General features: G+C 37.9%; 1 protein-coding gene and 2 long non-coding RNA genes across 6 annotated transcripts in view; 1 reads left to right on the top strand and 2 right to left on the bottom strand.

The window, feature by feature from the left end:
• LOC147028189 (uncharacterized) overlaps nt 1-14,609 on the top strand; it is a 120,991-nt gene that overhangs the window by 44,799 nt on the left and 61,583 nt on the right. The window lies entirely within an intron of this gene.
• Nucleotides 1-14,609, bottom strand: part of LOC147028190 (uncharacterized) — a 63,576-nt gene that overhangs the window by 39,453 nt on the left and 9,514 nt on the right. The window lies entirely within an intron of this gene.
• Nucleotides 2,433-5,376, bottom strand: LOC147028191 (uncharacterized). 2 transcript variants are annotated; one of them, XR_015057455.1, is made up of 3 exons: nt 4,399-5,365; nt 4,107-4,301; nt 2,433-4,009 (listed from the first exon to the last, which is right to left on the bottom strand). It is a non-coding gene; the product is annotated as an uncharacterized LOC147028191 (long non-coding RNA). The 2 variants fall into 2 exon arrangements; XR_015057454.1 differs by having other exon boundaries at nt 4,107-5,376.

Below are 14,609 nucleotides of genomic sequence, written 5' to 3'. Positions count from 1 at the left end.
GATATTGATTTATCAAATTATTACACAAAGGCACAGGCTGAACGACATAAATATAATATAACCAAAAATATTAACATGAAAAATGCTTTTAAATTAAAAAATTATCCAAGCCCGACTGACGCGAATGACTTGGTGAGATTAAGCGATTTATCACAATATATATCCTTAAATAAAACGGCTGTGTATTCCAAAGATACAGAAGTGTTGATATTATCTCCAGGTCATACAGAATTCACAGTTCGAATTAAAATAAATTTTTATAAAGAAGGGCGTATCGTTTGTATGAGAATAGAACAATGGGGGTATGATATGAATGATTTAGGGTATAATTGGTCATTTAAAATTAACCTCGAAGACCTGGAACAATTAAATCAGTCTCGTAAGGAAGAATATTATCCACTTGGTATCGAGAATGAGTTTTGTGGGTCCACGATTAGTAAACAACAAATAAAAGAATTTAATAAGGGTAAATATAATAATGGTTTTGCCCTTGTTTATCTCATGAAAACAGAAAAAACAGGATTATATATAATAAGTAAGGAAATACAAAATGATTTAACTATGGGAAGATGGGGAGGTGTTTCGTGCCATAATATTATTCTAACATATATTTCTAATACATAAATGACAGCAAGAAGGCTTCAAGAAAATTATCATTTCTGTGTCCAAGCATACCTTCAAGAAAAGGGTATTCGGTATTTTAATAAATATGTTCTACAACATAAGAATGAGGTATTTTCAATAAAAGATTGGCATTATGCTGATGTTGATAAACCGACAACTTTAGATTTAATTAGAATGTTAAATAATGAAAAAATTATAAAGTTAAGAAAAGGTAAGGCTCTTTTAGAAATTCAAAAGAAATTTTATTGGTTTCCTGTTGTAAAAAATTATTTTCGATGCAGGAATAACAAGAAATCCTGATGAATATATGTATAATATTCTATGGGGTGTAAACGATTCAAGGATAGTAAGGGATGAGGAAGGAGTTGAAGAAGAGAGGGAAGAGGAGGAAAAGGAGAATGAGGAGAGGGAAAAGAAAGAGAAGGAGGAAAAGGAGAAGAAAGAGAAGGAGGAAAAAGAGAAGAGAGAGAAGGAGGAGAGGGAGAAGAAAGAGAAGGAGGAAAAAGAGAAGAGAGAGAGGGAGGAGAGGGAGGAAAGAGCGAGACAAAATAAATATCAAAATATGGAAACCAGTGAGATTCAAAAAAGATTGGCGGTATTACAGAAAATAACTCAACCCACCGAGGAGGAAAACAAAGAATTGACAAGTCTATTTGCAATATTTTCTTCAAGACTATTGACATCGTCAAGCTATTCATTTTAATTCAAGTTTTTTCTTAAATAAATGGAGGAGAGAGTGAAGGCATTTCTTAGGATTCTTTATGTTTTAAAAATTAAGATTCAAATGTGCATGTTGGAAACTAAAAAGGTTTTTGCACTCTGCAGGACTTTTTCACATAAATAAATGAGTTATTGTCTCAAATGTAAAAAGAAAACTAATACTAAAAATATTTCATATATTAAAAGTAAAAATAACAGGGTTATCCAAAAAGGTATATGTTCGGTGTGTGGTTCAAAAAAATCAATTTATCTCCAAACACAAACTCGGAGGAGATATACAAAAGTTTTTATCAGGAAGTAAATTTACAACTACTGGAATACCAGGGGAATTACATCTTCCAGGGTATTCTTTCTGTGGTCCAGGCACAAACTTGGATAAAAGATTAGATGAGGCAGACAATCCTAAATCCTGGAGTAAACCAATCAATAGAGTTGATGAAGTGTGCATGAGACACGATATTGATTATGGGAATACCACAACGTTGGAAGAAAAGCATGAAGCCGATAGAGAAATGTTGTATAATTTGTCTCTGATACAAAATCCAACCTTGAGAGAAAAAGTTGATAGGTTCATCGTGAAGAAGATGATTAGTGCTAAATTGAAACTTGGACTTGGAAATTCAAAAAGTCATAGGCTCTAATGATGCCATTAAGACTGAAGAGCAATTAGCTGATGAATTACATAAACCAATATTCACAAAGTTTCAGAGAAGGAAAGTTTATTCCAAGGAAGTAGATTATATCTGGTCTGCTGATTTGATTGAACTCAATAATGATAAGGGGTACAAGTATGCTTTAACCGTTATTGATTTGAGGAGTAGATATGCGTGGGTTGTCCGTTTAAAAAAAAAACAGGTAATACTCTTATGTTGGCTTTTCAACAGATATTTAATAAAAGTAAGAGAAAACCTAAAAATTGTGGACTGATGAGGGTAGAGAGTTTTATAACAAGACATTTATGAATTTTCTAAAAAATAACAGTATTACATTATACAGTACCTTTAATGAAGGGAAGGCAGTTGTTGTTGAACGTTTTAATCGTACCTTAAAAGAGAGACTATATAAAAAATTCACACAACTCGGTTCACAACAATGGTCATCTTTTATTCAGGATATTGTGGATAAGTATAATGACACGATTCACACGTCAACGAATATGAAGCCATCAGAAACATTTACAAAATTAAAATATGAAAAAGAGATTAATGTCAGAAAACCTAAGTTCAAAGTTGGTGATATCGTAAGAATATATAGGTGGAAATCTCATTTTGAAAAGGGTTTTACTGAACGATGGACGAAAGAACTTTTTAAAATTGTTGATGTAATAGATACAGTTCCTTGGACTTATAAAATATATGATTTGGAAGGGGAAGAGATTTTAGGTTCATTTTATTCACAGGAATTACAAAAGACAAAACTAAGCAGATAATACACCTTTGTGGACACTCGAGGGCCAAGTCCGAGGTGTATAACAGTATATAATGTGTGTCAAGGGGGACGTTCTTAGATCTGTGAACCCCAAACACAGAATCCTCAACTGAATAGTCAAGGCTTAACTTTTGTTTGTTGATGTGTATGTGTGTGTGTGTCCCAACCCTCACATTCAAAATCTCAACCCCAACCCTCACATTCAAAATCTCAACCCCAACTCAATCCTCGCCCAACACAATGTCTTTTTCAAAATGAGATTTCCACCTATATATATATATTTTTACGTTTTTTTTTCTTCTTCCAATTCTGTCTTTTAAGGCTTTCAGGTTTGATGACGTAGAAAGGGGGAGTAAGCCTGCACTTTCTTCCCAGAACTTTCTTGATCTTGCTCCCATCAAGCACCATCCGACAAAGAACTACATCGATAGGTTTAGATCCCAAAGAGTGATAGCAACTCCAAAAGTCTCCAAAATATAAATAAATAAAATAATAATAATAATAAATAAATAAATAAATAAATAAAAGCCCCCAAAAAAGTTTCAAGTGTCCAACATAAACCCAACTTTCCAAGTCTTCAAGGTATAACCACATTCCCGTTGAGTTTCCAAGATATGTATCACATTGTGAGTTATCAATCCAGAACCCACATTTCAAGTATTCAAAGTAAAACCAACTTACAAAGTCTCTTAAGGATAACTCATTTACTGATTTTTTCAAAATTTGTGAGTCTCCAAGGTAGGACCCATATTTAGAACCATCTTGGCAGAACCCTTTTCCTGAGTCTCCAAGGTAGTTATTTAAACCATCAAGGCAGAACTCATTTACTGATTTTTTCAAAATTTGTGAGTCTCCAAGGTAGGCCCCATATTTAGAACCATCTTGGCAGAACCCTTTTCCTGAGTCTCCAAGGTAGTTATTTAAACCATCAAGGCAGAACTCATTTACTGATTTTTTCAAAATTTGTGAGTCTCCAAGGTAAAACTTGTATTCTGGCTCATCAAGGTATAACTTGTTCAGTGGGTATTGTCTTGATAACTCACAATGAGTACTATTGCTGTAAAACTCTTTTTCAGGATTTTGCTGGTCTCCAAGGTATAACTCTTTGGTTGGGTCATCAAGGACGAACTCGTTCTGTGGGTCTTGGTCGCTCATAAGGTCTTCAACCAAGCCAACAATTTCCCCCCCAAGTTGTAGCAAAAGCAGTATTTTCATTTCGTATTTCAGACACAATTTCCTGTGAGAGAAAATAATAATGTATTAATTAAGTTATTTAATTATTAAATGAGTATGCTTCAATCAAAGTTTGAAAATAGGAAAATAAAAAATCTTACCTCAATAGATAAGAGGTTTGAATCCAGTTCATCAACTTGAAGGTTTAGTTCCATACAAGACAGAGAGTTCCAAGGAACACCAAAGTCATCCCACTCAAGGTCTTGGTCGCTCATAAGGTCTTCAACCAAGCCAACAATTTCCCCCAAAGTTGTAGCAAAAGCAGTATTTTCATTTCGTATTTCAGACACAATTTCCTGTGAGAGAAAATAATAATGTATTAATTAAGTTATTTAATTATTAAATGAGTATGCTTCAATCAAAGTTTGAAAATAGGAAAATAAAAAATCTTACCTCAATAGATAAGAGGTTTGAATCCAGTTCATCAACTTGAAGGTTTAGTTCCATAGAAGACAGACAGTTCGAGACAAGCACACAGAACACCATTGCCAGCAAGAACAAATGTTTAAAATGGAGCCTGGGTTTGAAGCTTTTATAGAGAAAGACTGGTGGGTGTGGTTTCCTTTGGAAATTCCCTGGGCAAGCCTAGGCAAGCCTTCATTGGGAAATTTTTCAAAACCATAACATCCTGTAATTTTCTAGTGATTTCTTTGTGAGTCAGAGATGAACTGGAAATGATGTAAGAGTGGGCGGGGCTTAGCAAAAGTAGGCGGAGCTTAGGAAAAGTGGGCGTGGCTTAGAAAAAATACCTTATGAAAAGTGGGCGGAGCTTAGCAAAAGTGGGCGGGGCTTAGGAAAAGTGGGCGTGGCTTCGAAAAAATACCTCATGAAAAGTGGGCGGAGCTTAGCAAAAGTGGGCGGGGCTTAGGAAAAGTGGGCGTGGCTTAGGAAAAATACCTCATGAAAAGTGGGCGGAGCTTAGCAAAAGTGGGCGGGGCTTAGCAAAAGTGGGCGGGGCTTAAAGAAAAGTGGGCGGGGCTTAACAAAAAATAACCTGTGGCTCAGGAGGTGGTCAAACAAGAGCATTAAGAGAAGTTTATCATTTCGTAATGGCACAAAAGGGGTATCTTAAAAAATATAAAGATTCAAATGTTTTGTTTGTCAATATTTTAGATGGGGATTATTGTGCAAAGAAAATTAAACTATTGAAGGAATTTGAGAATGAACAAATCTTTATAGGTTCAATGAGTGAGCTGTTCAACCCCCAGGTGTTCAATTCAATGAGGTTCAACCTCCAAGTTAAAAGGGGAGACAAATAAATATACCTTGGGATAAAAAGGGGGGTTTATTTTTAGGGAAAAAAAATATAAATCGCTGAAAATCCCCCATTCATTTACATGGGGAAAAGTGAGCCAGAATCAGTATTCTTACCCTACTTACCTGCGCCGGTCAGCTTGGACACGAACTGCTCAAGCGGTCCGTTCATGTTCTGCAGTGATAACCGAGCGGGTATTATCGCTCGACCTCGCCAGATCCGATTCTATTTAACGGGTATTTAACAACCCAACTATTATTCCGCAACGCAAGATGGAATTTCAATGGGGAGAAAGGAAGACGCAACGAACGGGGTACATTTAACCAAGCACATTTATTTCAATTAACACATATGCACGAATGTACAGCCAAAGCAATCATGCACGGGACGGGGACAAAGACACGAGCAAGGCAAAAACACTACGACCGACTATTATTTATTAATGTACAAGCACTTAACCAGTTTTACTTACAGGACACGGCGCCACCAACATTCATTCAAAATAAAGGAAAAGGCCACCCTCAAAGACGAGGGCGCCAGACAGGGTCCTTAGACCTTTATGGCGTGGAGCCTGGATGACCGAACGGGCCCCACAAAACCGTTGCAGGTTACCTGCACCCTCGTGGTGCGATGGTGGGTGAGTCGCGACGTCTGTCCCCCACGGCAGCAAGGACAGCCACGGCTGAGCTCGGCCTTCCACGGAGCCGGCGAGCTCTCTCCGGAGCTCTCCACATGGATGCGCAGGCTTGCGCGACAGAGCTGGCCAAGCAGCGCCTCCCGTCCGCGTCCCTGGTGCCACGCCCAGACTCCCCACCGACTGTGAGCTCCGTCGAACAGGTCGTCCCACGGACCGCTTCTCCACAGACAGGCCACCACAAGCCGAAGATCCCGACCAAGATGACCACCAGAAGAAACCACCAACACACAACACTCACACAGACGAAAACCACCACGAAGACCCAGACCTGGCATCCTGCACGCCCTTATATCCCTCAGTTCCAACGCCTCGCTCCTCCCTGTTTATCGCTCCGCCCCCCTTCCAGCTCCTGCGGGAAGCTTCGAGAAAGGGGGCGTTCCTCATTTCCAGCGCCTCACTTCCAAAAACTGACCAATGACGAACAATCTCCCCGATCAGCGCGCGGGAAAAACAGGCGGGAAAATCCGCGCGCCACCGATATACCTTGCTCTTTTTCCTTGGCGTTCTCGAAATCCCTGGTTCCTTTTCACTTTGTAGACGGTTTTTATGAGCGGAGAGGGTTGTGGTTTGGTTTGTGGAGAAGGGGATCGGTAGCGGGAAAGGTGGTTAGGTGATTAGCGTAATTGTGGTTGGCGTTTGCTGTGAAGCGGTTGATGAGTGATGTTGGTGGTTTGTCCAAAATAACAATAGTAAAGAAAAATGGCTATCTCAAAGAATCATAGCCCTGTGACACGAAAAATTCCCATTAAACAACGGTGGGGAAATCTAACTGAACACAGACTTATCGATCTAACTGAACTAAGGACCTTTATGGTGTTCTGTGAATTTCCACAGCCGTAACAATATTAATTAATTAGTTATCCAGCTTAAGTAGGTTGCTTAATCAGTCTTTCAATCATTATCTAGAAATGGAGATTCACAGAATTAAAAAAACAGATATTTTAGGAGTACTGAACCCTTTGGACTAAATTGGGATTCTTGCGATCACCACACACAACTTGGAGAGATAATGTTTCTGCAGGGCTTATCACTCCCGGAACTGTGCAGCAAGGACTGCATTGGAAGCGGTTTGGGCACTCTCACTACTCACCATTTGGAGTCGCACAATGATGGTGATATAACCATGAGGTTTCAAAGTCACAAGTGGATGTAAACTTGCTGAGTTGCCCTGATGATTCCCTAATAAGGGTGGAACCAGTCAGTAATTGCATTTTCATTCACTTGTGACAGTTTTTGACATTATATCTTACATTTTACATGGTAATTTGTGCTGCAAGAAGCGCTTCCGGTAGCTGTCGACATAACCGTGCATTGCGACGGTGACGTCATGGCATTCGGCTGAGGTCGGAGCTCCCGACGCATTATAAATTACTCACCAACTCATTCACTGACTCACTCATGCAAATGTTTAGTATTTTGCTGGTGGGCTAGAAGATTGAAACTGTACACTGATATAACTTGAAGCCTATGTTCTAGGGAAAAAAAATCCTAAAATGTTGCGAAATGTCAATAAACGAAAATACCTGAAAACAAAAGTTGGCCTGTGCAGCTTTGCTCTGCTCACGGAGGGTCACACGACTGAAGATAATGGCATATCACATGATCTGGCATGGTCATTATCGCTCCCTAAGGGGGCAGGTGTTTCTCAGTTTTATGGTAGTATGGTTTGAGAAGTGTGTGTTTGTCATTTACAGACGATGTACAGTGAGTGGTCGGAAGTCCTAAACATTCATCATTTACGGATGGTGTACTGTGGTCAATGTTTCAGTGCATATTTTAAGGATTGTACATTTACATATACACTCAAATCTCTGGATCAGGCACCCTGGTTATAACAAATATTCAGAACATGTTTTCGTCAATGCATATCCTTCCTGTATTTATGATCCAATTTGCTGTGAATTAACCCAAAAGTGTAAAAGATTGCTTTGTTCCGGCAAGTTGAACGCAGACCGAAGGCCTTACATTCAAAAATACTTGATTAGGTAGACAGATGAGATTGCCAAAATCAATTATCAAAAATATCAAAAGAAAAAAAAAATCATTATTCGGCGAAAAAAATTTTTTTGCCAAATATGTTGGTCTGTAGAGTTTGTTTGTCTGTCTGTTTGTCTGTCTGTCACATGATTTTTGGCCACAGTTTTCAAGCAATCATTCTGAAATGTTTTGTGTATGCAGTTGACTGGCCAAGGACAGCAATGCTTAATTTTGGTGAAGATTTGAATCTGGATCCAGATCTGAGAATATTTTAAGTGATTCTTCACCATTGAGAGATAGGGCCAAAAACAATATATAGAACAATATCTCAAAAGGTTATGGATGGATTCAGACTAAAATCGTTATGACAAGTTGGATGTGTGACAAGGACGAATCGATTAAATTCTGGTGAAGATCCGAATCCGGATCCGGATCTGAGAATTTTTGAAAGTGATTCTTCACCATTGAGAGATGGGGCCAAAAACTATGTATAGCACGATATCTCTAAAAGTTGTGGATGACTTGTGACAAAACTAGGTGGATGAGTTGGTTAGGTAACAAGAACAAGTCGATTCGAGTTTGGTTCAGGTCTGGATTCAGATCCAGCCTATCAGTGGGATACAAAATGTAAACTATTCAGCCTGGCGGAGGTATGTGCTCACCGGGTGCTGTTCTGTTTTGCCAAGTGTCGCTCCATGAGTGTTTTTTTTTCATTTTATTATTCCCTGTGTTTTTGCATCACAATGGAAGTGAAATACACCACCCAGGGATACCTCGGAGTAAAGAGGGCGGAGACATTCAGCAGGGCGAGGCTTGCTTGATCCTGTCGTCTTGGAGCATTCTGGGGAAGAGACTCAGAAATATAGGATTTCCTGTTTTTAGGAAATTGAGTTTATGTTTTGCAGCAAATTTTCCGTCTTCATCACCCTTACTATAATTCATGGACCGGTGTTTGTTACTTGGAGAAAAAAATTATTTGCCAAGTATGTTGGTCTGCAGCATTTGTTTGTCTGTCTGTCTGTCTGTCTGTTTATTTGTCACATGAAAGTTGGTCACAGTCTTCAAGCAATCATTCTGAAATTTTTTCTGTACTTGCGTAGTTGACCGACCAAGGACAGCAACGTTTAATATTGGTGAAGATCCGGATCTGGATTTGAGAATTTTTCAAGTGATTCTTTACCATTGGGAAATAGGGCCAAAACGATATTTAGCATGAAATCTCAAAAGGTTATGGACAGAAACTTTGTGGAAAGGTTGGGTGTGTGAAAAGGACTAATTGGTTCAATTTTGGTGAAGATCCGAATATGGTTCCAGATGGACGAATTTAAGTGATTTTTCACCCTTGAGAGATGGCGCCAAAAACTATCTGTAGCATGATATCCCTAAAAGTTGTGGACGACTTGTGATAAAACGAGATGGAAGAGTTGGTTAGGTGACAAGAACAAGCCGATTCGATTGTGGTTTAAAAGGTCCGGATTCAGATCCGACCTATCAGTGGGATACAAGATTTGTTCAGCCTGGCAGAGGTATGCGCTCTACTGAGCGCCATTCTGTTTTGCCAAGTGTCACTCTGCGAGTGAATTTTCATTTGTACGTTTGTTTGTTTATTGCGCTAATCTTCCTACAGTTCTGGGCCGATTGCATCCAGACTTGCAACATAGCGTCAGCATGACCCCAATTAGTGTATAGGGCTGTTTGTATATTTACTGGTGGTACTGGGAAGAATGAGAGAGGGGGTGCGGGGGATGCAAATTCTCTATGTAAATGTGTATCGTGTAGCACCAGGTGGGAAAGGGTATTTCAAGTCCTCACCATTTACAGAACAGTATTTCTATCCCCACGTTTTTCACGGAGTGAGGTGTTTTTAAGTATAAGCTGTCAGTATGTTCTTGCTTTATGCGCGTAACCCAGGTTATTTTTATTTTTATTTTCGGGAGCGATTGAGGCAGTTGTCAGTTGCCTATCCACCGCCTGAATGAAGATATGTGTCAGAAGAACGTGTTGCATGCTTGGAACAAGATCGCCCGCAAGGCAGGTACTCTGCTAGTCCATTAAAAATATTATAAATCACTGTTACACTGTACCAGACCATACTGTATTTATCGTTGTCGGTTTGGGAATCGAACGCAGATCATATTATAGAATCACTATCTCTCTTGCAACTTATTACATATATCGTTACTAATCTATAATCAATCAACGTATAAAAATGGAAAGGTGATATCTTAACAAGATAACTTGAATTAGCTCTGTTTTTGAAGATGTGTAGTGTGGGAGCACCTACAATAACATCAAAATTAATATTTATTTTCCACTTCCGTTCATAAGTTCCAAATCCACCCCTAAATATTTGTCTTCGACCTAGAATTACAAACTCCAACTCTTGATGTTACCAAACAACCCATTATTATGAAAACAATAGTTTTATTTTATAACTTTACATGTGTTGCGTTTACACTGTCAAGAGCTGTAAATCAAAATAAAGACCAATTACTGCACCAGTCCCAACCAAGAAGGAAACCAGATATAACACACACACCCACACACACACACACACACACACACACACACACACACACACACACACACACACACACACACACACACACACACACACACACACACACACACACACACACACACACACACACACACACACACACGTGCTGGTAAGAACTTACAAAAGTTATTTTATTTGAAGTTATAACCTTAACTTATAAGCAATTGACTGATTTCCCAACTGCCCAGATCATCAGCTGGGCACCATTTTTCATCGAGGTTTTGATCCTTTCTTCCCAAATCCTCTCCACATGGCGGATCCACAACCCCGGTCACAGGTCCACATCAGTAGATTACTCAACATCAATGGATCCACACGTCAAAGTTGTGCCCACAGTCAGTCAACACAGCAATGAAATATCTTTATTCCAACTTATTTAATCATTACTTTTATTTAAAGTATTACCACATATTAATAACTTTAATCTTACACCACTTTATCTGATAATATATGAAGCAATGAACAATTTACCTTGTAGACATGCCCATTACACAGCACCTCCATCTAACTGTAGCCTGAAACTGTCATGAAAATATTCAAACTGTCATTAACAACGGATTTTAACATGTTGCACTGTGTATCTTCGCAACCACATACATATACTCACCAATAAAATATGTTAATGCTGATTTACAATGTATTTTATAAATTATACTTAGGTATTGTATTTTTTATACAAATACCTCCATTATTTAATACCATCTATAAATATAAGTATAAATCAACTTAATCCTGGTTAACCAATAATATTAATTAAAGAATTTACCTCACTAAAATAATTAATTCATAATGATTACATCAAATGCAATGCAATGGGAACTTATTTACATGAAAACCAACCAAACTTACATAAAAGGTGATGATGGAGTCTCAAGACATTCTCACAAGTCCTGATCAAACAATTAGCGAAATATTCCCTGCTTAACATGATGGAAAAAAACCTTCTCAGCACGTTCCACAAAATCATCCTTTACTCAAATTCTTGCAAATCTAGCTGATTTGAAAACACATTGCAACTCATTTTAATTGGTACATTGAAACCTGGAAAGGTATACAAGACTACAGGGAGACTGAAAACATCACCTTTATGAAATACACTTGGACTAAAACCATTCTGTCCAACTCTAACCAATAACATCCAGATATGCAGCAACTAGACAATTACCACTCCTGTTTACAATTGGCTCTCTGGATAAATCTTGTGAAGCTGCCTATCAAAACAATTACAGTTAACCACACAAATATCATCTACATAACAACATGTACTGTGCGAGATAATTTTTTTTCGCTAATCCTCTTTTTTTTTCTCCTTCATCAGTTTCTGCATGAATGAAAATTCACAGAAAATAAGAAAAACGTCCGCTGTAGGGGGCTGTCATTCCCACCCATGGGAATACAATTAATCGATTGAAACATTTTCCCACAAAAAGACACAAATGTATTTAATGAAATAATATTAACAGCATCCTCAAACTTCTGCTTATCGAAACAATGAAAACTTGAGTATTTCTTTTTAAAAAAGAATGCTCCATCAAACCTGACACATAAAAATTACCCCCGTGTGGGGGTGACGGTCATCTCTGTAATACCACAAGTTCTCAATGTTCAGTTATGACCGAAGACTACTGCGCAGTTCTACTGTGAAGCTCGAACTGCGCAGTTTGGTTAAAGATGACTCAGCATTTTGGCGCGTGCGCACGAAATTATATTTTGAAAATAAATGCCGACGTTTACATTTCGGGTTTTGAAACTTTTGCACCTTCAGCGGAAAATGTATTAATATAAAAGGCTAAAAATGTGTTTTATAGCGAATGAAGTGAGCTTAATACTTAACGCGTACATGTGAGAGAATAGGAAATAACAACAACACAACAGCCCTGGCTATTTGGAATCCGTGTCGTTAGCTATGACTTTTTGCTTCCGGTTGTTGTTAAACGCTGTGCGGTGTATAAACACGATTGGGTTTTATTTCTATCTTGTGAATATTACTTAACGCGTGCACATGAGAGAATAGGAAACAACAAAAACAACACAATACCTTGGCAATTGTGAATCCGTGTCATTGGCTCTGACCATTTTGCTTCCGTTTTTTTTGTTTTGTTGCTGGTTTTTTTCATGGGGAATGATGCATGCTGGGAGATATTGACCGGAAGTGTTTATTTATTTATTTTTTCCCAAAGTTAATTTTATACTTCCGAAGGTGATTTTTTTTCATGACAGGAAGTGTTTATTTTGTATTTAACATGACAGGGAGTGATTTTGAAACTCTTTCCGGAACTTTTAATTTCTTTTATTCTTGACCAGAAGTGATCGTTTATTTATTTATTTATTCAATTCTTTTTCCCCCAAAGTTAATTTTAATAAAGATATCTTCCATCATCAAAAAATATTTTTTAATCGTGATTTACATTATTTGTTCGCTGATCCCGAATCCAGGCCGAAGTAACCGGAAATTGCGTCAAAATCATCAGCTGTGCGGCGTTTATACGTACCACGGTATAGTTGGCAATTTTACAGTTGTGAACAAGTTTTATGTAAAGTCAGAAGCGAATGCAAGAAGAATTATACGTTCGCTTCTAGGCTTTGCCTTTCCCATATTATTTATATTTCATTTCTCCTTCCTTCCTTCTTTGCGAATCGCATCGGCGTTTTTGGCCATCTTCCAGATCACATGACAATCAAACGGGAAGGAAATTGAAAAATCTGTCCGGTTAGATACAAGATAATATTTTTTACTATCATAATCAATAAACAGTTGCCGAATATCTTGTAGAATGGCAGACTAGATAGGTTTTGAAAATGGCGATTTTTATAACTTACGTGACCTCGTCCCTGACCTTGAACCCGGACAAAAGTTATATCGTTGTACAACACTCATGGACCTCTACCCACATACTAAGTTTCATCAAGATCGGAAAGAAAAATTGTTGACGGACATACGGACATTTGGTCCGGCTTTATTCCGAGATGACCTAATCACTGATTAAAAGAGTTAAAAACCTTGTCAATTACTTTGAAGAGTGAATCTTTCACAAGTACTAAATCCAAATTTGTAAATAAAAGTTGAAAAAACAAAAACTTCAACCGACTTGATGTTGACTTATCTCATTCTATCAAAGAACTCTAAAGAAGAATTGATGCTCCAGGAAGTGTTAATACCAGAATTTTTCTCAATTGCCAAACAATATTTCCTGAACTGTTCACTAACAACTTGAAAGCCTGAGTTAACTATAACCGATAATGTTTAGCTCTCATATGAGCCTCAACAAGGTATACAAAAAAATAATAGCACAATAAAATAAAATAAAACTTGTTGTTAGAACACTGCCTGGCACCCGCTATAAACTCATACTTGTATGGGTTCTTATGAAGCTTAGGAATCCAGAAAAGTCGAGGAATACAAAGATTTACCTCTTTAGATTGAATACTGAAATTATTAACTAAATATTCCTGATGCTTAGTGATAATGTCTTGGAGTGACTTATGACAAGGAACATATCTCCTATTCGAGTGAAAGTAACCTTTTCAATGCCTAACTCTCTTACTAAAACCTCCATATAAAACTTTTTACAAACCACAACAAAATTATGAGCAGGTTTATCTGCTGGAGCTATTACATAGCTGTCATGGAGATCCCGAATGCCTTTACGAACACTCAGCTTGTTCAACACTGGTTTAGATCGACCCAGTGAAAGCAAGCCCCGACTACTAAAACACTCAATCCGATTATCCAGGACTTCCACAACTCTGTTAAACCATGCATTACAACTGTTTACAGATGACTTAAACTTGGTTCACATTTTGTTAACAAAATTAGAGACAGAGTCAACAATTGAAGATCCAATGTAGCTCCAAGGTTGAGTAACTGGTTCCCTATATTTAGCTCCCATTTTCATCAGATCTCTAATTTCACTATTACTAATTATATTCAAATCCCCATAATCTACGTGTCCACAAGGACCATATAAAAAAGAGGGAAGACAAACATGCACATCAGTTTCCAAAATGTCCTTTACTATATCTACACTAAGAGTTTCAAGAAATTCATTCATTGAATAAGGATTGTCCTATGGTCTTCGTGAAAGTGAAATAAACATTCAATGGGGTTCGCTCCC

This window comes from Eptatretus burgeri, chromosome 4 (genome assembly GCF_056783735.1).
Source record: "Eptatretus burgeri isolate ZD-2024b chromosome 4, Ebu_testis_v1, whole genome shotgun sequence".
In the NCBI taxonomy this organism is placed as follows: domain Eukaryota; kingdom Metazoa; phylum Chordata; class Myxini; order Myxiniformes; family Myxinidae; genus Eptatretus; species Eptatretus burgeri.
Note: the sequence above shows the minus strand (reverse complement) of the source record. Positions and strands in the feature narration are given on the sequence as shown.